This window comes from Tenrec ecaudatus, chromosome 1 (assembly GCF_050624435.1).
Source record: "Tenrec ecaudatus isolate mTenEca1 chromosome 1, mTenEca1.hap1, whole genome shotgun sequence".
NCBI classification, from domain to species: Eukaryota; Metazoa; Chordata; class Mammalia; order Afrosoricida; family Tenrecidae; genus Tenrec; species Tenrec ecaudatus.
The window spans coordinates 100,242,478-100,267,758 of record NC_134530.1 but is presented as its reverse complement, the minus strand read 5'-3'; the positions used below and the strand labels follow the sequence as shown (position 1 = coordinate 100,267,758).

At 39.1% G+C, this 25,281-nt stretch overlaps 1 protein-coding gene and 1 pseudogene across 1 annotated transcript in view; one reads left to right on the top strand and one right to left on the bottom strand.

Moving 5' to 3' along the window:
• The window catches only part of NEGR1 (neuronal growth regulator 1), a 663,072-nt gene that overhangs the window by 91,139 nt on the left and 546,652 nt on the right, over positions 1–25,281 (top strand). The window lies entirely within an intron of this gene.
• On the bottom strand, positions 91–1,261 carry LOC142436340 (uncharacterized; annotated as a pseudogene).

Here is a 25,281-nt window from a genome sequence, read left to right as displayed (position 1 = left end):
CCTATGGGCGGGTTCGGCTGTTCTGGAACCACAGGGTGCCATGCCGGTGGCCTCAGGGTGATTGCCATGGCGGATCTCAGGCCATCCCGAGGTCAGCTCTGGGCTGCTGGCCGCTGGGGCGGCTGCTTCTGCAGCAGGGCCAGCTTGTCCCGCTTCGCAATGGCTTGGAGTTGCTTCTTCTTTGCCAGATTGAGCTTGGCCGGGTTTCGGATCACTTGGACCACCTCCGCCTTCCGCTCGTTCTCCAGGCGCCGCCTCAGGTTCTCTGCGCCGCACTGCTTCTTCTCCTGCCACCGCTTCTCCTTCTCCTGCTCCAGGTGCCGGGCAAAGTCCTTGGTCAGCTTCCTCTCCTGCAAGGAGAGCTTCATCTTCCGCTGCCAGGACGTACGCAGGGGCTTGTCCTGCACCATCTGGGAGAACCTCTTCTTGGTGCGATCCTTCCACACCCGGCCCGACTTGGGCTTTCCCTTCGGAATCATCGGGGACCTCCTCCACCTCCTTCTTCTGCCTTTTGGACGCTGCCTGGGTTACGGGACCTCTTTGTTTCTTTGCTCCGACGCTCCCTGGCACTGTCTCCCAGCTGGGGTTGGCTTGCCAGGCTCGTGCTGACACAGGGGATCCCGGGCAACGGGGGTGTCAGCTCCTGCAGTGGCTGCGAGGGCTCCGGGCCTGTCCCTTGCTGGCCAGGCGGTGACTCTGGTGACCCTAGGCCGGGGTTGCAAGTGATGTCGGGGAGACCCCGGGATCACCTCCTCCTTTCTCTGGGCCAACTCCGAGTCGGGTCCAGCCTGGTTGGCAAGGGACTTGGGTGCGGTTGCATCAGGCTCTGGCTGCCGTCCTGGGGACCCCGGACCCGGCTTCCCCTTACTCTTGGTTAACTCCGGTGACTCCTCACTTGGCTTTGGCTGATGGAGGGGAGATTTAGGGCTCGATTCTGACTGCCTACGGGTTGGCTCCACGCTTGGATCTTGCTGACGCTCAGGGGACTTGGGGCCAGGCTCTGGCGACCTTCGGGGAGACCCCAGTCCCACATTCTGACGGAAACTGGGTGATCCTGGGATTGCCCCTGCATCTGCCACTGCCTGACGTAGCGGGGATCCTGGCTCGACTCCCTGGAAGGACTCTGTGGGGACTTGGGCTCCTTCGTTTCCTCTTTGAAATCCACAAGGGCTCGTCGCGCCCGCAAAACGGAGGTTGGGCTCTGGGGGGATTCAGGTTTTCTACCTTCCAACTGCCGGCTGCGCCTAATCAGTATATCCATGGTCCAGACGGAAAGTTTCTCACTATCTCTTATTTTTTGTTCTCTTCTAAATTCAACTTGAATTTGTGGTAGTCCCCTATTGATATATTGTTGAAAAAGTTTCAAATTATCTTCTGCATAATTTTATTTAGATATTATTTGAGTGATATTTTTCAATATTTATTGAACAATGTCATTGATATCAAATGGAAATAAACTGGATCACTTCCTTTGGAATGAGCACAAATATAAATATGGACTTTTCCAATTGATTGCCCAGGTTCAATGGTGTAGAAAATTATGGAATTCCTGTGTTGCATCCACTTACTGAAAGATCTGTTCTATCTCAAATAGCATTCTCTACTTGTCCATCTACATAGATTCCATAACCCATCATGATGACTACATAGAACTCAGACAATGTTGAAGATTAAAGGGTTTATTAAGGAATTTAAGAGGTTGCTATTCTAGTGAGAAATACTCAGATTATAGTTGTTCTCCCAGGACATTATACAAATTCCTGCGGGGATGCTAACAAATGCCCAAATTCATTATCAGCCTCAATCTAAGGCATTTGGCTCAAACTCTGTGGGTCAGCAAGCCCCATTCTCTCAAATAAGTGCCCAAAGGCCATCTACCCCACCAGCCAGTCTCCTGTCCCAAAGCATTCAGTTTTACTTGGTCACAGGGCTGGCAAGTTCACCACTCTGTTTCATGCTCTAGTTCTTGGTTCTGCTACTGCTTCTCTGATTTCATAGCTGGCTTCTGGATCCAGAAGGTTCACTGCACAGCGCTCTGGAGGTCCAGAGGACACACCACTCCAGAATCAGGCTGGCAGTGAGATCCACTCTCCTGTTTCTCAGAGGGCTCATTGAGTGCTCAGCAGGTTGGCATTCCAGTGAATTTTGTACACAATTGCTCATAAGTGAATCTTATCAATGTCTCATCTGCCACCCTACCCACTCCACATTATTACCCACACAAGTTCAAAAATAGGACATTTGGTGGGAATTAGAGAATTTGGCTGGAGGAGCCACATCACATAGTTCACTGCCCTGGTTATTTCAATTGATCGGTTTTTGAGGCTTGATGCTACATGTGTCTCTCTTGGGGTTTTAAGTTCAGGTCTGTGCATATTTCATTATAATATTTTCATTTGCCTTCTGTAGGACACCTTTGATACCATATTTTCAATGTTTTTACATTATCATTTCTTCCATTTGTGTTAGCTACACTACATTCAAGAGCAATTTTCAGACTCTTCTGACATTCATTTTTAGTAATTCTTTCCTCTCTTTCACGACCATTTGCTCTATGTATGATTTTTTTCAATATCATCCTACAACTCTTCTGGTGTTCAGTTTATCAGTGTTCCATCTGTCAAGTCTGTTCCTGAGATAGCTTGTCTCCTTTGTACAAATGTATATTTTCTTATTGTAATTCAGGACGAATATTGAAACGATTTTCTTTTTACTGAAAATGTGATACTGTTCCTTTCAATTTATCAATTTGGTCAGAGTAGATGATGTGATTAAGCCCTATAAAAATTCAAATGGCCAATACCAATCCATTTCAGCACACTAACTGAAGGAGCATAAACATCTACACATAATGTTAAATTTGATGATTTGTACTTTTCCTAGATTCTTACTTTGTATCTTTTACATCATAGCCCAATAATTTTGTCTCTTTCCTGGATTGATGTTTCGGTGTGTTCCTGGCATCATTTGGAGCACTGATTCAGAAAACTGCACTTAATAGACAACGTCAGCTCTAGTTTCTTAGTTACGGTGTTCCACTGTAGTTTCAGATAGTAAGTTATACTGATTTATCAATTCATCATTGTAGTTTTAAACATGAGAATTATTCAGACCTCAAATTGCAGGATAAGACAAAAATGGCAAGAAATCTTTGAGAAAGGACTTTCGAGGGAAACTGTATGTGGATTCCTGGTGGCTACGTCATTATGCACTGAGCTGCCAAGCATCAGGTCAGTGGTTCAAACTTACCAGTCACTCTGCAGCCTTTAGCGGCTTGAGACAATGGGGCAGTTATTCTCTGTCCAACAGGGGCACTGTGTGTTAAATTGGATGGCAGTGGGTGTTTCTTTTTGGTCTGGGAGACTGCAATATGTACAGAGACTATAAGTTGGATACTGAAAATCAAGAACAGAACATTTGATTGGCAAATGAAAGAGAAAATTGAAAAGACACATATATGGAAGGTGTGAGGGAAATTTAAAGTGTTAAAAAGGTAAGATTTCATAGAAAATTTCATAAATAATATTTAAGATCTAGATTTTTTTATTATGCAGTAATAAATTTAAATTATGCAGTAAACATTTCAGATATCATTTTAATTCATAGAAGTCAGTGGATAATTCATATGAAATGTTTTATAAGTGATGCCAAGTTCCTTGGTAAGAAATATTATACATTCTACATAAGAGTTTCTATGTACAAGGGGATCAGCTGTGTCATATTATAACAAAACTGTAGCATTTTCACTTTAATAAAGGAGTTTGAACTTGGACAGACCCATTTTGGGTTTCAAAGCATTTCAATCTCTATTTATGGTACCAAACTCATTACCAGTCCATCAATTCTGACCCATAACAGCCCTATAGGACACAGTGAAACTTCTGTGGGTTTCTGAGACTGTAAGTCTGTGTGGGGTAAAAAGACTCATCTTTCTCTTCCAGAGCAGCTAGTGGGCTCAGCTAGCTCCACCAGTTGTTAGCATTCAAACACATAGCTCACTATACCATCATGCCTCCTTATTTATTGTATAGTAACTTTCCTCTAGTCCATTATTAACAATTCGGAACTGTTGTCTATTCAGTTCCTAAAAAGGTGGAGTAATACTTGGGGGAAAATTCCAATTTCATGGAATTTTAACTGTTCAAATACATATTTGAATAAAAGGCCATCATGTGAAGTTCAACTGAGCTAAATATTTAGTACACTCCAAATTATTTTAAATAAATCCAGTGTGCCATACTTCTCTCTTAGCCTAGCTGACAGAATGTTGAATTTTACTGATTTTTTTTTTATGGATGAGCAGAGTGAAGAGTGCTGTGTGACATCTGTTCTCTATCTCAAAACGTGAAGCTGAAAGAGAGTAACAGAAGCTAATTTGGAAATCAGCAGGTCAAATATACCCAGAAACAAGTCCCAGCAACTGAGGCTCCAAGATGTGTGTTGGTCACACATTATCAATGTTTGCAGCTATTTCCTTCATTTTGAGTCATAGCACAGCAACAAATGAATGTCCTGAAATGTTATCCAGGTCATTAACAGGCAAATCCTATCATTATACGTATTTTATAGCAAGAGGAACTGAGTTGCAAAGAGATGGTGGTACTCGTCCAAGATTATCACGTAACTATTATGTAAGAAGAGCATGATCAAAAATCAGGCTGCACGTCTGTGCTCTTAAACATTATGCTGTGCTGTCTCTCAATATCTGATGCTGTGGATTGCCATGAACCCAGATCCAACTCAGAGCAACACCAGGCTTAAAAGAATGCAAGGTTTCCCAGTTCTTCTACTCCTATAGCATGTTCAAGGTTGTTAAGCTTTAGTTCATTGTTGAATCTGCTGTGTATTTGGATTATCTTTCAGCCTAGGGGCTCATTTCTTAGAACGATATAAAACAGTATTGTTTGTGGTCCAAAGATGTAGATCGTCTAGTTTGGGGACTCTCTGTCATAGTCAGGAGCTTTCTTTCAACTCTCCTTCAGGGTTGGCCCAGATGGTATTTCAAATATTGGAGCTATAGTTGTAGAATATGGCAACACATAAACAACAACATTAGATATAGGTGGTACCTCCTGACATATGTAAATCAAACAAGATGTCAATCAATTCATATTTTTCCTTGTTATGAAATGAAAATATTCCATAGGCAGAAAAGAGTCACTTCTTTGCCTTGAATTCTTTGTACCTTGGTAAATTTTGCTTAATTGCAAGCTATTCAATAGATAATCTCTGTTTTTTTTAATGTCTATATGTTCTCTATGGCCAACTACCGAAGTGATATGTGTGACTTAAAAGAATTGATGATCATTTCTGCAGTTTAATTTTCTCATCTTCCCATAAAAGTAGGTTTTAAGTCTTCAAATACTAGTCTTCCCTATTACCTTTGTTATTATTCCACATTAACATAAGGTAAGAGTTAAACTTCATATTCATCAAAAACTCAAATATTCAAATAAATGTGTTGTTTTACATGGCAACATTTAAATACATCCAAATATGTCTTGCTTTGCCCTACCTTTTTAAGTGTCTTAAATTTTCATTAAAAATGTTTTTAAAGTTAATTTTATTACCTACTAAAAAAAGTTGTTATTGATGTAGCACAAAGTAAATTGAATCATTATTTACTGAACCTTAACAACAACAATAACAACAACAAACACTTCCATTTGGTTGATTCTCATTCATTATGATCCCTTATGCGATTTCTGAGACTGTCAACCTTAATAGGAGCAGATAGCCTTATTATTCACCTTGTGTTTAGCAGTCTAATGCTAATCTGGCAGCATCAAATAGTCTAAACTATACCTGCCACCAAATTTGGGTAATATGTGTTAGCTGGTCTATCTACTTTACCAGACAAGGATTGTGGATAGACTGCTGAAGAAAGGAGGTGAATGGGGGTAGTAATAAAAAGAATAGCTGTAGCTTACAAAGATCCCTCCTTCCTGATAAATGGTTTTCAAAGCCTTGTTTTCAAACATAAGTGGTAGAAAGAACGAATATTGACTGTTAATAAATCTCATACAGTTCTTTAGTGAGCTTGATTTTTGCTGCTCTACACAGTCATGAAAAAGAACTTATCCTATTGGACTATAAACTTTTTGATATATCCATATGGACACCAGGGTCATAGATGACCTAATGTGGCAGAACTTGGAAGGGATTGTTCAGTTATGTTCCAAGAATATGCAGAGCAGTCGGTATCTGGACATAGAGTATGGTCAGCTGCTCTTCTTGAATTAATCATTGTGTGTGTGGCAGATGGTCCTCAGCTTGTTTTCCAGGAGAAGTGGAAGCAAGGATGTGGAGGGAAAAGGCCTCCTCTTGTATCCTTTTTGAGGAAAGTAGGTGATCCTCTGCAGTTAGAGGGATAGATTAAAAATGGTATTGATCAGTTTCTATATTGAGCATCAATTATGTTCCCATTGTGTTATAGACAGTGGTGACAGAAATGTCAACAGCATTTGTCATTGTGGAGTTTCCATTTCAAATATTTTAAGAGACAGATGATAAATGGATGGATGAATGGATAAACAGTCATTCTCTTTCATTTACCTATTGTCCACGATTGGTGTTACATTATGATGGTAGAGTTGAGTAGTTGCAATCAACACTGTATGATCAACAAGCTCACACAATATTTACAATCTGGCCCATTACAGAAAAAGTCTTCTGACATCTGGGTTGAAATGCAGTATGAATAGAATTAATCAGGGAACATGAATAGAATATATTTTTAAGTATGAGGGTCAAGAGACATGTCATTGAAAAGATGACATTTGAGTGAAACACTGAGTAGGTGAGAAATCAAGATTTAAAGCCTTTAAGGAAGCATCAAACTAGACAGAATATCAAGTTCACAGACTCAGAAACAGATCGTTTGCAGTTTTGCAGAAACAGCAGAGAGGCCAATGTGACTACCACGCAGCAAGGGAGACAGAGAGAGATAGAAGATCAAGTAAGGGATGTAAGATATGTTAAGTAGTCCTGTAGGACCTGGTAGACAATCATAAATTCTATGAGTTTTAGTCCAAAGTGAGGACCCATTGGAAGGTATTAGCAAATGCAATCTGACTTACATATTTACTAAAATCTTCTTTGATTGGTGACTTAAGAACAGAGTGATGGAGGCAGACACAGACCCAAGGAGATCTCGCAAGTGTTTTAAGTAGCCAACCATGAGGTGATGTGATTATGGCTTGGGAAATGATGAAAGGAGTGGAGATGTGGAGACACTAAATTTGGGAAGTATTTTTTTCATGGAAAAATGACTGATAATAATAGACTTGATCTTTAATTAAATATTACTTTTTCAGCTTTGAACAAATAAATAAAACAAACACTGCCATTGAGTCTTTGCCCACTCAAAGACTCATGGTGACCCTATAAGACAGGGTAGAACTACCTTGGCGGATTTCAAGACTAGAACTGTTTAAAGGCATAGAAAGCCCTGTCGTTCTCTTTCAGAGATGCTGGTGGTTTCGAACTGCTGACCTTTCAGATTGTAGTCCAATGTGTAACCACTACGTCACCGCATGCTTTTTTATTTCATATTTTTACCTGAAGGCAAAGAATTATCTCATTTTGAAATGGTACACACTATTATTTATTTCTTATTTTCATGTATGTATATTAGTATTCAGGCAATTTTCCTCCATAAACGACTACTGGGTCAATCAAACCAGGATTTACTAATTAGAATTTTTAGCTATCCTGTGAGTCTCCTTTCGCATTGTCCATAAGGAACCTGTGATTGGAATGTCCCGTTGAACGCACGCGGGTGACCTGAAACGGAGAAGACTTTTGGTAAAGTCCATTTCGTTCTCTTTCTCTATTTGTCTTGAGTTATTACTTTAAAAATGCAATTTAAAATAGAACTTACCATCACTGACATGAATTAGCAAGGTTCCACTGTAATAATTTCCCATTAAAATCCAGGAAGTTCAGGTCTCACATGATGAGTTCAGAGATGGCTAGGCAAATGCACTGCTCTGCAGGTAGTCTTTCTAATCATGGCTTTACAACGTACTTGCAAGAAAAGCTGCAAACTGCACCCTGAGAAATCGAGGCCTGAATTTTAAAAAAGACTATTCAAAGGGAAGTATAAGAATAAGATCATATTTCACTGGGAATTTTGGATAAGTGCCTGAGATACAACAACAGTAGCTCACTAGGTTGTTGACCTGAAAAGTCAGTTTGTCAAAAGTGCGTTTGTGGTGTTGCAGAGAGTAATTATTGTTGATCACTATGTGAACAGGTCACCAGGAAAAATAGTGTTGGGGAAATGGAAATTACAATGAAAGCAAGTGAAAGCCAAATTATAATGCTGGGTGTTAGAGAGTTGAAGGGAAAAAGGAAGCCTGCCAGATGGAATTCCCTTGAGAATATCCTCAGGGAAAGAAAGTTGTGCAAGGTTCTTTTGCTATTCAAGGAAGGAAAGAAGAAAGGCTTCACTAGATGAAAAATCCCATCATTAGACTCCCTTGAAATTTCAGGAATGTATAGAATTTCTATTTAAGGTAGAGGGAAATTTTATATTTTGTTGAAACTGAGCTGGAAAGCATTAATTTACCACAGCCAACAGATAGAGCTCAGCAGATGTTTATTTGGAGTGTTATAATTGATAAAGTATATTCACACACATTCCTATAAAAGGAATATTTAAAAAACAGGAAGTACTATGGGTCTGATTTTTTTTCAGATATGAAAATTGGAACTAAGAAAAATTAAGTAATCGTTTGGAATCAGAATTCCATCCCAGTTCTTTTAACTTCGAACCCAGGGCATTTTTCAATACAGGCGTTCTCTTTGACATCCATGACTTCTACATTGTATTCAAACATAGTACATTTTTACATGATACAAGTTGGAGGGGCAGAAGGACTAACCACTGCCTTCTGTTCTCCATACTCCAGTTTGAGTGTTTTCCCCGTGTCGTCGTCATTTGCTCTTGACATTTTTCTGATGAAGAAATCAAGTCTGAAATATCTGCCCACGTTTACAGACCCCGGGATGTGAGATCCAGAATACCAATACAGTTCTTTGATTCCAAAGTTTCAGGTTCTTCTACTAAATTGCAAACTTAGACACAGTAGAAATATTTTGGTTCATTAACAATTCGTACTAATATGAACCAAAGCGCAACAGACCCGAGTGACACCCACACTGGTGAAACTGCATAATGCACATTGCAGTAAGCAAGGTGTCCCCTGATTCTCAGTTTCTCATAGAAGAGGGGACGTTTGAGCTCACCCTGGAAAACCGCACCAAACCAAATTCACACTCATGGAGTTGATGCTGACTTAGAGTGGCCTCACAGGATAGAGTGGAACTGTCCCCATGAGCTCCTGAGATTGTAAATCTTTACACAATCACAGAGCCAAACCTTTCTTCTGTGAAGCAACTGGTAGGCTTGAACGTGCACAGTGTGTATCCTGCCAAGGCATTAGGACTCCTTATTAGCATAAACCCCAACCAAACCCATTGCCATAGAGCTGATTCCAACCCAAAGCCATCCTGATAGGATGGAACCGACCTTGTTGGTTTCTGAGGCTTTGGCACACCGAGGGGGCCGAAAAAGGTTGAGGTAGATGGATAAATAATGATACTGACAACTGACATGTAAGTATTTTTATTTCATTTTTATTTTGGGCTCTCTTTGAAAGATTTATTTACATATACTTTCTAAGTCATCGACTATGATTTTGATGCCTGTCATTTCTGCTTCCATAATGTGAAGTGTATTAGATAGTGAATTATTTTTAAGCAAGGGAGTAAGCCATCGTGCCTAGGATACTGTTGAGAACATGCTTATTATATAAATGGATAAAATAATGAATAAAAGATGGTGTAACAATTATACCTGGGATCATCTCTGAGTATTCATTCATAGGCGGACTCTAGCTAATGCTATGAAGATTGCCCTGGCCTTGCTTCGTAATGAGGAGCCCTGGTGATGTAGTAGGTGATGTTTTGGGGTAATAACTGCAAGGGCAGCTGATAGAAAACGATTGGCTGCTACACAGGAGAAAGAGAAGGCTTTTGAGTCCCATGAAGATTTACAGTCAGAAACCCACAGTTGCATTTCTACTCTGTCCTCTATGGTTGCTATGAGTTGGAATCGAGTAGATGGCAGTGCATTGGTTTTGATTGCCTCCCTAGGCCAAGTCTGCCGCTTGTAGTTCCTCAATGCAACCTAGATAGCTCATCATGTACAGGGGGGAGTAATAAATATTGCTACAAATCATAAGAAAATACTTAAACTAAAATAGTGAACTCTGAAGCAATTTTTCCTTCAGGAGCCTCTATATACTTCTAAAGGTGGTATATCCATCTCTCCAATTCTTCCTAGAATAATTCTTTACCCTTTGACTTATACCTGGTCAAAACAACAGTTTGAGTGACTGTGATTAACCCAAATATCTTCATTTTATATGGTCATTGATTGGGGAAAACAGCAAAAGAAAAATCTGAAGGGACCAGGCCGAGTTGTGCTGAGTGTGGGGTCAGATTCCCTGGTGAAATCCTACAAGGATAGCCTTGTCAAATATGAGTGGATGCATTTCTGCGATGGAGAAAAATTACTCATGCACATTTCCTGGTCTTTTCCCCATTACTGCTGAGTTTAGAAGACTTCCTCCTAATATGCTTTGTGTTTTGATTGGACCTTAACAAAGTAAAACAAAACAAAAAAATCTTTTTAGACCATTCAAATAAGATGAAGGCAATTGTATTCCTGAGACAACTTGTCCACTGATCTCAGAGACATGTTTAAACACATTTTGCTTGGAATAAATCAGTGCATGTATGAACTGGAATACTATGAATAATGTTTTTGTCTTAAGCTTGAATTTGTTTATTTTTATGCACATTTCCCCTCGTAGGAAGATGACCTGGGAAGGTGACTATCTTCTCTTTAAATCAAATGCTCCTTGGACATAGAAACGAATTATTTTGATCTTGGTATTTGGAGCACAGAAATTTCATAAATGTCTGTCTACTTAACGACCACACCATGACTGTCTAACCTAGTAGGGCTTGTAGAGATGGCAATGGAGCAAATGGGGTGTGCTGAGACACAGACTATTACAAATATCACTGGGTGGGGCTGAGGAGACTGTATGTTATGGCTGAAGGGACTGGACTCTGGTGTTAACTGCTTACTGGAATTGCAGTTCATAATTATATCTTTAGGCATGAAATTTGTCCAACCGAAGACACTCTGAATATATTTTTGTAAAGCCAGTCTTTTTCTAGTAAAATTAATTTTCCCTCATTACTACTACAATCATATATTTGGAAAAAAGGTATTTTCAAGATGTCATAAATATTACCTGTGTCCTCTAAAGTACTTAAGGTACCTTAAAAGAAAAGCATAATGCAAATTTAAGAGAGCATTATTAATTTTAAGACTGTTACGGATGCATAATTTAAAGCTATGGTTGCTGTTCTAAGATAATGATGGAGCATAATAAAAATGACAAACTTATTCTTTATGTATTCTAGAATGAAGTACTAAACATCTTTGAAAAAATTCAGCATTTTCCAAATGCCAATATACCGACCTTAGAAAAGGCATTTTCTTTTCTTCAGGAGGTTAACCTGCGATGGCAGCTTCCTCCAGAGTTGGGTTGGTTATTTCCGCTTCATAAATCAACGGCGTTTCTCCTAGGACTAAGAGAGCCTCCAGATTCATTTATTTTATTTTGAAGGCAAAACAAAAATTATTATTAAGGGTCTTCCCAATAACCTCACTAGTAAAAATAAAACAAAACAAAGAGGTCTCCTCAAACTCACCAGGGAAAGCTAGAGATTAAACAGCTGTTATTTGTCAGCAAATGCATATCGATTGAGTAAAAGTGAGTTTGCCTTCTAATTGCCACATTTCTTTACACGGGACTTGGCAGGTCAGGGATTTGAGTTTATTGAAATAAAATGAAATGAGTTGCAGTTTGACCTGACAGACTGCATATTGGGAAATACACAGCTGAGTTACTGTTTTCAAAAGAGACTTTGGGCAATGAAAGTGATTTATAGAACTTCTACATGCCTAAATGTGATAGTCACTGGGGAGTATTTAAAGATAAAATGTGTGAAGGATCTTTAAATCAAGTATCAAGACTTGTAGGTCAAGAAAAGGGTGAACTCGCCTATTGTCATAGCTGACCACATCTATGGGTGGAGGTTGGTGGGAATCTTTGGTGTTAAGGAGCATTGGTTGTAAAGAACTACAACTCTGATACCTTGGGCTATAATTTTCTCTACCTCATGACTAATCAATTGATTAATAGTATTGAGTTGAATCCATTTTTTTCAGTCCTCTCTAATTATCAGGTGCTATATCGGATGTTAGATATATACAGAATAGTTTTTCATTTAAGCACTCATTTGTTAAGTGTGAATTTGCTTAGGTTCTGTTGCGAAATAGACACCTTCCTAGATTCTGGGCACATAAAAATCACTGTGACTGGAAGCTGAACCATCTGAGCTCACTCTTGAGTGAGCACAACCCACTTAGGAACAGAGCTATAGAAAGGATATGTAATAAATCTTACAAGATGGCATTAAAGAAACTTTCATAGAGGATGTAGGGTCTTAGATGATTTTTTTTCTTCCTGAGATGAATTTTGATACATGAATAGGAATTTTCCAGATTGGCAAATAGGGCATGGTGTCAAGGTGAAATGATATGATGCTAGGTTGAATGCCCAGGGAAGCATTTTTAATAAAAATCAAGTCCCAACAATCCAGACACAAAATCCCCAACATCTCAGCAAGTGATCCAATTGCCCCATGTACCATGGAGCTCAACACCACTGGTCTCTGATTGGCTTTCAATTGATCACAGCAATGTGAACAGGTGAACAAGGAAAGCAGGAGCACTTTTACAAATGCCTTCCTCCTGAAACAACAACACAAATAACTTATGGTAACTTTTGTAAAAAAATGCTTTTTAATAAAGAAGCTTTCTAGTTCTTAATTCCTGTGGCTCTAAATCCCGTTTGGAGTTTGGTTGTTTGTGGATAGCATTTAGAAACACACACTTGGAAATCTAAGAGAATGTAGATTCTGTTACAGATAGACCTCACTTTTTTATGTGGAACCTCCTAATCTGTGCTCCCTTTCAACTTCTTTGAGTACACTGAATCCCTCCTGTTTTTAGCCCATGGAATTTTCAGAACAAAGAAACCATTTAGATGAATTATATTCCATTATGCTTGACAGAATTGCCTCTATGAAAATTTCAACACCAACATATATCTGTTGATGCATTTATAAACATAACTTGGAATTCACATAATTATCATATAATAAAGTCACATTAAGTTTCATTGTGTCATCACTTCACATGGAATGACTAAAAAGAACACAGTTGTATCAGAGGATACATTAAACTGCAAATTCAGAGATAGTTAAATTAATTTTAATTGTCAACAACATATGAATAAGATCTTTAAAATATATATTTGCATTTAAATGATTGATAAAAATATGCATAGTCCCTATTATTTGCTTCAACAAATGTTTACTGAGAGCATATCTTTTCCAAGCTCTGAAATGACAAGGACAAGCATAGTACCACCCTTGCCCTGAGGAGTTCATAGTTTATTGTCAATGACTAAGAACTGCAAATATCTGTGAGGGTTGTCAAGGGATTTTACCCTTATTCTTGATTATAGAAATTTGCCTCAAAATGGAATATCTGAATTTATTATGCCTAAGGCTGAAATAACCGTCTCCTCTCGACAGCCATTTGCATTAGGAATGCCATCCATGCATTAGTTACATTGATATTATTTTTTTGTTTGCTTGTTTGATTCTTCCCTGAAGAAGTGGCATAGAGGCCATATCCAATCCCTTCAGCTACACACCAGGAAACGAGAATCGAACTCCAAACTACCTTTGGATGATTCCTACGAGGCAGAGGCCAGATCAGCCTCTTTCCCGTTTGGAACTCCAACTATCCGTCTCACAACACTCTACTTTGCTGGGTTTGAGAAGGCACATAGAACTTAAAAAGGCCACACAGAAATAAGAGACAATACAAGGCTCGCAATTCTGAGGCTATGTATAGAAATCAGGAGGTTACAAACTAGGCTCAGAAATGTTTAGGATACAGTTCTTTTGTCCACAGTACCTCTTCTAACCCATGCCAAAGGCATGTGTCTCTCTGATTCTTGGCCTCAGTCATATGACCCTTTGTCCTCTGCCTACCTCAGGTAATGTTACAAAGTGCTTTGAGTAAATACTGGCAAATACCTCAATGGCACCTCATTCTTCCAGCTGCATGGAGACAATCAGCTTTAATCGTCCATGGACCAGGCAGCCTGACATTCAGTCTTACGTTTGCTGTTCCCGCTGCCACTTCTCCACACAGAGCTCTTGAATGTTTCCCTTTCCTTCTTTTTTTTTTTTTAAGGTTCAACAGATTTATTTTTAAGTATTTTTGCTTTAGAGATGGCTCACTTCATACCTGGTTTAATGGCAAAATGGACTCATTCTTATATAAGTTTAATAAAACTTACTGGCATGATCCCACCCAGTCATTTGGTAATAGTTACAAAGATTATGCGGAGAAAATACACACCGAGTAATTTACTTTATTCTGACTCTTTTAATCATTTTTCTTTTATAGTCATAGGATTAACCTTTCCTCTCCTTCACAATTGCAACTTTTATAATTACATTTTTACCATCATAATAAAACTTAGAACTTAATACTCACTTAGAACTTAATCAAATACTACTATCAACATCACCCCATACTCTAATCCTCAACCCATGGTTTGGCAAATGTGAAAAAGCCATTTTCATGCTGATAGATGAGCAGACAGCATTCCACTCGGCAAGCAACCTTCTCCTCCCTGTTTTACTCATTCTGGAAAGCCTGTCCTTGTCTGTCTCATGATCTCTGCTACTGCTGCGTTGCCAGGTAGGAACCTCAGATGTGCCTTATTCGTTCTTCTTTGTGGGTTGTCATAGGAAACTATGTCTTTACTGCTGAGATGGCTCACGGTTGACTCTGTGAAAGGGCAACATGTAACCGTCTTCATCCTCGTCTCATCCAATGTATTTTTAGACCGCTACCATTCTCAGGATGTTACAAAACTTTGGCAAAAGAGTCATATCAAGTGTGTTAGAACAGTCTGGAGAATATAGATATCAATGGTATAGGTATATTTTATCTTAATTCTTTATTTCAAACATTAAATTTTATATCAAGAAGGCACCGCAGCCTAGTACAACTGAGGTCCATTGAGTCGGATGCCAGCCAGGGCTCTCGTCACACACTGTTAGCTGCAGACCAATGATGCAGAGTAGTGAAGCAGGAAGCAGAGTGATCCCAGGCAGATAGATACAGAGTTGGATGGATCCAAGTTTGATGGGAGCAGGGCAGGGCATGGACAGCTAAGAGTTTGGCTCTCAGGGTGAGTAGCCTGCACCATCCCACAAAGTCCCAGCAATCAGACCGGTGAAGGAGCAGGAGGGAGAGGTCCCCAGGGTCGCTCATAAAAAGGCCACACCTCCAAGGAGGCATCTCAGTCTGTGACCTGATTGGCAGGTTGGACTCCACTCCTATACATGCACACAGGTGCAAATTGATATGAAATCTAACCACCCCACCAAATAATTTCCCTTTACTGAATTCCTCAGTTATTAAAATCATTTTGATGATATCTTTGCAACTGATGCTTCTGTATTAGATTTGGTCCTTTTTATCCCTCTGACACTGCTGAAATCTGCTATACTTGAGGGTTTACACTTTTACTGATAATAAATTTCAGAGAGAACATATTCCTGAAAAAAGTGCAAATCCCCCTTCTAATGAATGTGTATATGTAGTTCAATAACAGTTGCTCAAGGTCAATTAAAGTTACAGAATGAAGTGCCTAAAGATATAAGTAGAAAATGAAATTATTGAAATGGGCTTGCATTCAGACAATAACCTTGGTAGAGACCCTGGAACACACAAACACCAGTTAAGGGATAGAGAGGATCTGATATTAGCTATTAGTATGTGTCATCAAATAATCCTGACTCATTTCCATATTAGACCTCTTTTTAGCACCTCTTAAATAAAAACATACAAATAAAGTTTCCTAATTTTATGATATGAAAATGAAACTAAATATATTTGAATTTTGTATATCAGAATTTTCAGGTTTATGCATGCTTCTTGCTGGATATGAAAATCAAGCTGCTTGTGACCTCTGGTCTACAGAATTAAACCTATCAGAGAGCTTCAAAAAGTTGATGGAGAAATTTCATTAACTTTTCATCCTGTTTTGTAACCCCTGTGTGTGTGTGTGTGTGTGTGTGTGTGTGTGTGCGTGCGCACACACACAGAAACATGAAGCCCTGGGGGAGTACTGGATTTTGTTTTGAGCGTTGGTTTGTAAGATCAGTGATTCAAGTTTGCCAGCTGCTCTGCTGTAGACAAAAGTGACTATAAAGATTTAAAGTCTTTGATACCCTAAGAGCAGGTTCTATTCTGTCCTATAGGGTCTCCAGGACCCTATAAGCTCCTCCCTCCCCCCCCACACACATCCCATGAAGTAAAAAGATGCGACCTTCCACTCACATGAAAGTGTACAGTCTAAGAAACCTGCAGGTGCCGTTCTACTCTGCCTACACGCTTACCCTGAGTTGGAATCCAGTGGGCAGTGATGGCTGAAGTATGTATAGGTTAGTGAATGGTTAGTAAATAGAACCTATTTTAAGGTCCAGTTTATATGCCTCTTTACATAAAATTATTTTCTTGCTCATAATTTCATAAAATTATGTTCTTGCTCCTTGTCAAAAGTGATCCCTTCTTCTATTTATCTACTGGATATCTCTCTCACCAAGCCGCCCTCTCTGCCCTGAGTCTATGCTAAGTCACAGTAACCCTAAGGGACTGAGGAGGACAGCCCTCAGCGAGATTCCGAGACTGCAGATCTTCACAGGAGTAGAAAGCTTCATCTTTTTCCTGTGACCCACTATGCCCATAGGGCCCCATCTCTCCCCTGCATTAAATACCCATGCATATCTTATTTCTCTTACTAAATATGATGATAGTGCCACTGATCAAGTACAACAGTCTCTCCAAATACAAATATTTGGAGCTTGATAAAATGTTATTGAGTTAAATTAGAAAATACAAAATACTTTCTTTCCCCCTTTCATTATCTGATTTAAGAAAATATGCCAGGTCTAAATATAATAATAATAATAATTTAAAACTTGAATGCTTTCTAGAGGAAATCCATGTGCACCCCAGCATACTTCTTGCTGGCAATGCTTACCAATCTTGATTCCATATATGAGCCATCACGTGTATTTATTAAATTAATTAGAAATTAGGTCTAGGGTATATTTATAAAATATCAGGAGGGAAAATTCATTTGGTCAGGAAATAAACCAGGGCCTCTGTATGTGGGTGGTAGTGTCAACATGCAAATTAATTCCCCTGGTAACACATTGCACACAAACATTTTGTTCGAACCAGAGTATCCTGCTGTGCTATGTAGTTTCCTGCCAAAATGCTTCTCTGCCATCATGCAGCTAGCCAAGCTCTCTGTGAGGAAAACTCCCTGTCCTCCTCAAACGGCCCAACTCAGCACTTTTCAGGGCCCGTTAGGAGCAAATACTCACATTGGAAGCAATGGAAATAGTAAGGAGAAACACAGATAGCCTGATTCCACAGAGTATGTGAGCTTAATTTCTCCGGAACTTAAATTGATTTTAAAAGACAACTTTAGTATTCAGGGAAATTTCAGTCTTAAGTGTTTCAGGATTGACCTTCTTTGCTGAGGAAATGTCCTAAGAGTAGAGTGGGAAGCTTGATAGACAACTAGGTCAATCACTAGGCCAACAGTTCAAATCCACCAGCCCTTCAACCATTTGATGAGAGAAAGGTGTGGCACTCTGCGTCTGGGAAGGTTTGCAGTCTAGAACCTCTATGAGACAGTTCTTCTCCCGCAGACTTCTCTGCTATGCATCAAAATGAAGTCTATGGAAATGGTTTTAGAGACTTTGGGTCAGGGACCCAAGATCATAAACTAGATTACATTCCCAAGGTGAAGTCTGGCTTAAATATCAGAACATCTGAATGCACGGGGTAGAAACGAATATATCTATAAGAAAAGAGAGAGAAAAAAAGCACTAGCATTAAAATGTAGACGTATAGGAACTAGAAATAAATTTTTATCATTCTGCTACTAAATGAACATGGATTACAATGAAATGAAACACAAGTACACCCAGATTCACCTAGCAGAAATTCTCATTCTGACAATAGTCTTCCTGTTGGGCTCTGATGGAGTTTCTTTGGCAGTACAGTAAGGAAAATCTTAGGAAGAAACAATCTAAGCAGCCCATTCAGGACCCTGGATGAAAGGTAATGAGCCTTGATTCTCCACACTGGCAAGCTGCTCTTTAACTAGGTGGTAATGGTGTGGAATCTAAAGCCAGTTTGGGTCAAATTATTTATACTGAGTGAAGGCGTTTTGCATGTCAATAGTAGTGGAGTGTAATGAGTGGGGGGAACATTTCACTTTCAAAGTAGGGTACGTGTTTGAGAAGTAATGTTGGTTGAGATGTTTACTTCATGGCCATGAGGAACAGAATGGACAGCTAGTAGATTATTTGTGTGGAATTACTGGTTCTTTCAATAAGTGGGATCCAGTGACACCAGAAAGTCCAAGAACCGGAAAGAAGATGGATGGTTTCACATGTTCATTTCACACTTTGCTCTTTTTCATTCCCCAGGAAGTATATTAGAAATCAATATATAAACGTTTAAGTTCTGTGACCTGTGTGTGTGTGTATGTGTGTGTGCGTATTGTGCATATTTGAAGCTCCGAAGAAACAAAGAGATAATCACATTATAATAGTTAAGACTTCCTGTATTGGATATGTAATTAATTAGTACTGCTCAGTATTTGGTATTAGAAAATCATTCTGATTAAACTAGTTTGCTATGAAACAATTTTAATTGAGAGGAAATTTTTCCATTTACTTCAAATTCTAAGAACAATCTCAGCTCTTTGCTGAATAGCATAAAACAAACAAACAAAAAACCTGACGGTGCCATCTTTTTGTTTTCAATTTTTTTCCCAAAACTATTTTAGCTGAAGTTCAATCACAACAAGCAGTATTATACAATTGCTACTACAATCTGTTTTAAGACATTTATTTCCTTGTTGAATTTCTTGACATCAGTTCCCTTTTACCCCCCTCCCCCCCACCATCACTGTAACCCCCAGACACACTTATTCTACTTGATATTCCTACAAGTTCATCAATCCTGTTATGTCCAAGCCCTTGGCTGCTAAGCAGTCAGTCAGAAGTTTAACTCACCGATGTGGCAGTCTGCTTCCATCAAGATCCCATGGTCGTCAAGTTGATTCGAATTCCCGGTGACCTTCTAGGGTTTGTAAGGCAGTGATCTTGATGAACACATGATAGTTATGTGCCCTTGAACTGGTTCCGGGTCACAGGGACCCTATGTCCACCATATGCCTGGTGTTGGACCATCCTCACAGCGGTTGCTGAGTGTGAGTCCACTGTTACAACCACCATGCCAAACCACCTCAACGAGGGACTTACCTTTGTTGCTAGCTCTCTGCTTTATTAAGCATGTTGTTTTTCTTCAACATGGTTGCATGTCCAAAGTCAGTGAAACAGTCTCACCATTCTCATTCTAATGAACATTCTGGCTGTAATTCTTAGAATATAGGCTTGTTCTTTTTTTCTGGCATTTCATGATGCACATCCAATATTCTTTGTTAAACTATAATGTAAATGTATCAAATCTTTGGTCTTCCATTATCATAATCTAGTTTTCATATGCATATTAGGTGACAGAAAATATCAATGTTTGGATCAGGTACACCTTAGTCCGCAAGGTAATATCTTTACTACTTAACACTCTACAGAAGTCTTTGGCAGCAAATGTACCCCATGCACTATGTCATCCCATTTCCTCCCTACTGCGTCCGTGTACACTGGTGTGGTTTCAGCTAAAATGAAATCATTGGAGACTCAAGCATTTCTCGATTTACCAGTAGGTAACTTACCGATCCAGTTGTGAGGATTTTGTTTGTTTGTTTGTTATTCAGGTGCAATACCACTGAAGGCCATAGTGTTTGTTTTGTGTTGTTTTTCATCACCAAGCACTTATTGTCCTCTTTAGTTTCAGCTAGCAAATATGTAACATCTGCATATAACAGGATGCTAATTATTCTTCCTTGAATTCTGCTAGCATTTAACAAGTTTGCAAACCCTAAGAAGCAGTTTTACTTTATCTTGAGTCACTGCAAGTAAGAATTGGCTCACTGGGTTTTTGTGGTTGTTTGTTGTTGTTTTTGCTCAACAACAAATCAAATCGAGGCTAGACCTGAATGTCAGACTGCAGGGTCTGAGTCAGGCTTTACTGTCTTCTTCCCAACCTCCTCTCTTTCTGGGTTCCTGTGTAGTGCTCTGCTGATTGCATGTGTTGAAGTTTTGGATCCACTCAGAACTTTCTTGAGTAAAATGCATGAAGGACCTCTTTGGAAACATCAGCTATTGAAAACCGTATGGGGACAAGTCTACACTACAGCACACGGGATCCTAAGGAGTCAGAATGGACAAAACAGCAAAGCATATCGGGCCTAATCAATCTCTTTTCAATTTAGTTTTTTTTAAATTTAGTTCATTTCGCTTTAAAATATGGAATTTTTTAAAAGGGGGAACAAAACCTATTCATAAAATTGTTGTGAGAATTGAGTTTATGTTGTGTTTAGAATAGCACATGATACCAAATAAATGCCCAATTATTATTATCTTCATGCATTATTTACTTTTTATATTTGGCCTGGGAAATCTACTTCAAAAAATCACTCTGTAAACACGCTCTGGACCATAACTGACTTCTCTACACTGTATTGTGGGGGTGCACAGGACTAGACAGTGCTATTTTCTGTTGGATAAGGAGTCTCTGTGATTTGGAGCCTATGTGATACCCAAAGCCTGAACAACTGTGAAAGAACAGAGGCCTGGTTTTCCTGGGGATAGAGAACAGCATAGGGTCTTTTACACAGAGCTTCCTTTTAAAATGTATTCCTACCCTTTATTCTGATATTATAAATAAAAAAGGAATTTTACCTTAGTTATTTATCAAACTTATTACTATTTTTCCTACTGATTTTTGTGTCACATATGTTTATATACCATGAAATATATTATATGCATATTATATATAATGCCTATCAAAACTAAGAAAAAAATTAAGCTACCTCCTCTAATCATTCACTTATCTAAAAATGAACCTAAATATTTTTTTATGTCAGAGCATACTCTGTAATAAAACACTGTATCATAATTTATTGATATTCCCAGGGAAAAGGTTAGTGCTTTCACTATTTTTAGGTTCTTTCTTTTTTTAAAAAAAAGTATGATTATATAGACCAAATTTTGATGGAAACGTTTCTTGACTTAATTTCAAATTGAGTGATTTTTAAGTAAGTGCTTTTAATAAACATTTCCCATAACTTTAGAGGTAACTTATATAATTTAGGTCTGCAAATGCGAACTCTAGCGTAAAACGGCTATCTCTCCCAGCAGGCTTGGGAAAGGATGCCTTTGAGGACATCCCACCTGGCAAGACATTCTCTGCCCATGGCTTGAGCCCAGCCTACTTGCTAGGTGTTAGTGGTCTGCAATTCCTATTCTCATGTCTTTAACGCCCAGCTGTTTTCTCATGTTAGGCTCACCATGAGTTGTTGGGAAGTACTCTTAAGGAACTTCATGCTTCTCATTAGGTCTGGAAGCATGCTGTTCTGGCCCATCCTGACTTAGCATGAAGGCATGAGCGTTCTGATTGGCTCAGCGACATGCGGGACAGCCATCCTTGTGTTTGCACTGATTAAAGGATTGCATTTGCCAAAACACACTTCCTCTCTTTTCAGCAGCTTTGTTTTTTTAACCTGAAGGATCACCAATAACTATATCAAAGCAGGTTCTGCGTAGATATTCATGGATCTAATTTTCTTCTCAGCAATAAGTAAAGCTGATTTTGATTCAGTATGAGCCTCTAATGACGTAACACTAAACTGTTGCTAAGACAGAAGTCTCTGATTTGCACATCATGGTCTGGTTCAAGTCCACAGGTTCATGAGAAATGCCCTACTTCATAAACATCTTCAGTTCTGCTCCTTTCCCCATCGAGGCAGTGTGTCTTTGTTAAAGGATGGTCACATCCATCGTTCTCATTAGTTTGATTAATGGTATACCTCTAATAGAGGCCACCACCTGACATTTGGGGAAAAAATACATGGCAGGTAATTTTTAAAAATACGGAACCTGTCCCCTTAACCTAGTTTCATTCCCTGTGGAAAGGGTGGCAGTTGGATGTGACACTCATCAGTGGGAGCAGTGTGACATCCTCCCTCCCTAGTTCAAGTAAAGAATGATAGCCCGGCTTTCTGGAGACGCGAAATCAAATGCAGGGAGTGAGCTGTGAGCTTTTTAATATCCACACCACTGCAAGTGGAGGCTAGGCCTTCCACGACCTTTCAACTTTACATTTCCTGTCTATTAGATGCGTGAAACTTTAACTAGAATTTTGAATTAATGGAGTGTTTCTGCTCCTCATAGATTATGCATCTCATGTGCTTTGCTTGTCTTTTCAATTAGAAAAACAATGAGGTGTAAAAATAGGCCAATTTTGAATTTTTAAGATGCTGAACTAAAATTAATATTCAAAAGCCTTTGCTTTGGAGTTGCCTTTGGTTCTCACTAATGAGACGATCCTCTTCTCGTTCGTCTTTAGAAATATTACAAATGTGTTTTTAGCTCTAATGGTTTTCTGATGTCTCCTGTAATATCATGATGTGACTTTTGTTTCAGAATCTATTTTGTTCTGAAATAAAGTCCCACTCACACTAGGAACAGACAGAGGATGCAAACTGGCCTTTGTAAACCCTTGCCTGGTGGGATTGTCTCCCTCAGTATGTAGTTATGACAGGCACTCGGTTTGATTCCATTGCAGTGCACATGAGTCAATATCCAAGATGTCTGTTCCTTTATTGCCTATTGGGAAATGGGCTTATTTCAAATTCCCTCAAACAAATTGCATGTCCTTTTGTTGTTTATTGGTTTGTTTTTCCATTTAATACTCTAGTTCCATATTTAAGTGTATAGTCTCTCTGAAGATTAAAGAGCCTGTGCTTCTATGTAAAAGTGCAAGCCCCCTTCCACCCTCATGCCACAAGAAGGGTGTTGCTTCAGTCTGAAAACAGATGACAGCAGCTGTCCTTAGGCATGGATGTCCTCTTTAATCAGAGTGAGCTCCCCAGAGGATACTACAATGACATTCATTTGCCTTTGGATGTACCTGATGTGACACTTGAGAAAATACTATGATTGCTTCCCCTTAAAAATGCAAAATAATTTTACACAATCAAACATGCAGAAATACTGTCCAGAGTAGAAGCTCCATTAAAATGTTGCAATATTACCTGAGTTTAGAAAAATGCTGTAGTATCCTGTCTCACAAGTTGTAATTCTATTATTTCATCCTTAGCTAGTAAGGAAATTTTGTATTTGAAAATAGTAGACATATTGATTACAAAAGAGTACTATACAGAGATTATGACAAGTTCTTTTGCAAAGATATGATAAGAAGGTAATTTAATAAAACCATTATTAGGTGCATCTTAAAAATCAAAATTCATATTTGACTATCTCTGAAATGGAGATTACTCAGCATTAGAACTAATATTGGGAACTAGACTAAAGGTACAATTTCATTCCATATGAAATTGCTAGTAACTCTAACTAACATACATGCTCAGTGTTTCACACACACACAAAGGCAAAACATATAATTACTAGTGCAAATGTGTGAATAAGCAAATGTGGTGAAGAAAGCTGATGGTGCCTGGATATCAAAAGATATAGTGCCTGGGGTCTTAAATGCTTGAAGGTAAACGAGCAGCCATCTAGCTCAGAAGCAACAAAGACCACATGGAAGAAGCACACCAGCCTGTGTGATCACAAGGTGTCGAAGGGATCAGGTATCAGACATCAAAGAACAAAAAAATCAAATCACTGTGAATGAGGGGGAGTGCAGATTGGGGACCCAAGACCCATCTGTAGGCAACTGGACATCCTTTTACAGAAGGGTCTCAGGGAGGAGAGGATCCACTCAGGATGCAGTGTAGCAACGATAAAACATACAACTTTCCTCTAGTTCCTAAATGCTTCCTCCTGCCTCCGCTTCCCTCACTATCATGATCCCAATTCTTCCTTAAAAATCTGGCTAGACCAGAGGATGTACACTGGTACAGATAGGAACTGGAAACACAGCGAATTCAGGACAGATGATCACTTCAGGACCAGTGGTGAGAGTGGCGATACCAGGAGGGTGAGGTAGAGAAAGAGAACCGATTACAGGGATCTACATATAACCTCCTCCCTAGGGCACCGACAACAGAAAAGTGGGGGAAGGGATACATCGGACAGTGTAAGATATGGCAAAATAATCATTTATAAATTATAAAGGGTTTGTGTGGGGGAAGAGCAGGGAGGAAGGGGGTAAAAATGAGGAGCTGATGGCAGAAGCTTAAGTGGAGAGCAAATGCTTTGAGAATGTTGAGGGCAATGAATGTACAAATGTGCTTTACACAATTGATGTATGTATGGATTGTGATGAGTTGTATAAGCCCCCAATAAAATGATTTAAAAAAAGAGTTGTATGAGCCCTAATAAAATGATTTTAAAATATGATTACTAGTGTACACTATAACACCTCTCATGTAGTACAACATCAATTAACTATAATTTAAACATTTTCAACATTTTAAAGGAAAATCTTAATAGTGTTTTATATGATTAAGATTATAGACTCAGAAGGGATGAGGAAGAAGCGTTAGAGCATCCACAATCTATCTTTAGCTTCCTGAAAAGAGACATTGAGAGATAGCTACTGTCTATGATGAGTTTGTATGTTGTCCAAGCATGATGTATCTAAAAATTAAGCTCAATGGATAGATCGTGTGTTTTCTCTTTAAAGCATCGCCAGGGAGGACGCTCTCATAACCTGCCCTTTACTCTGTTTCAATGGCTGACAAGCTAGACTGCCACCTCCCAAAGTGTGACAGAGACCGATCATCGGGCAACAAAAAAGGGGAAAAAAAGTTGGAATATTGTGATCAGTGGAATTGTAATAGGCAGTGGGACTGAGTGGCAAAACAAAGTGAACAGGTTTTGATTTAGATCTGAAATCATCACTGACTATACTAAGGAAAACATGAT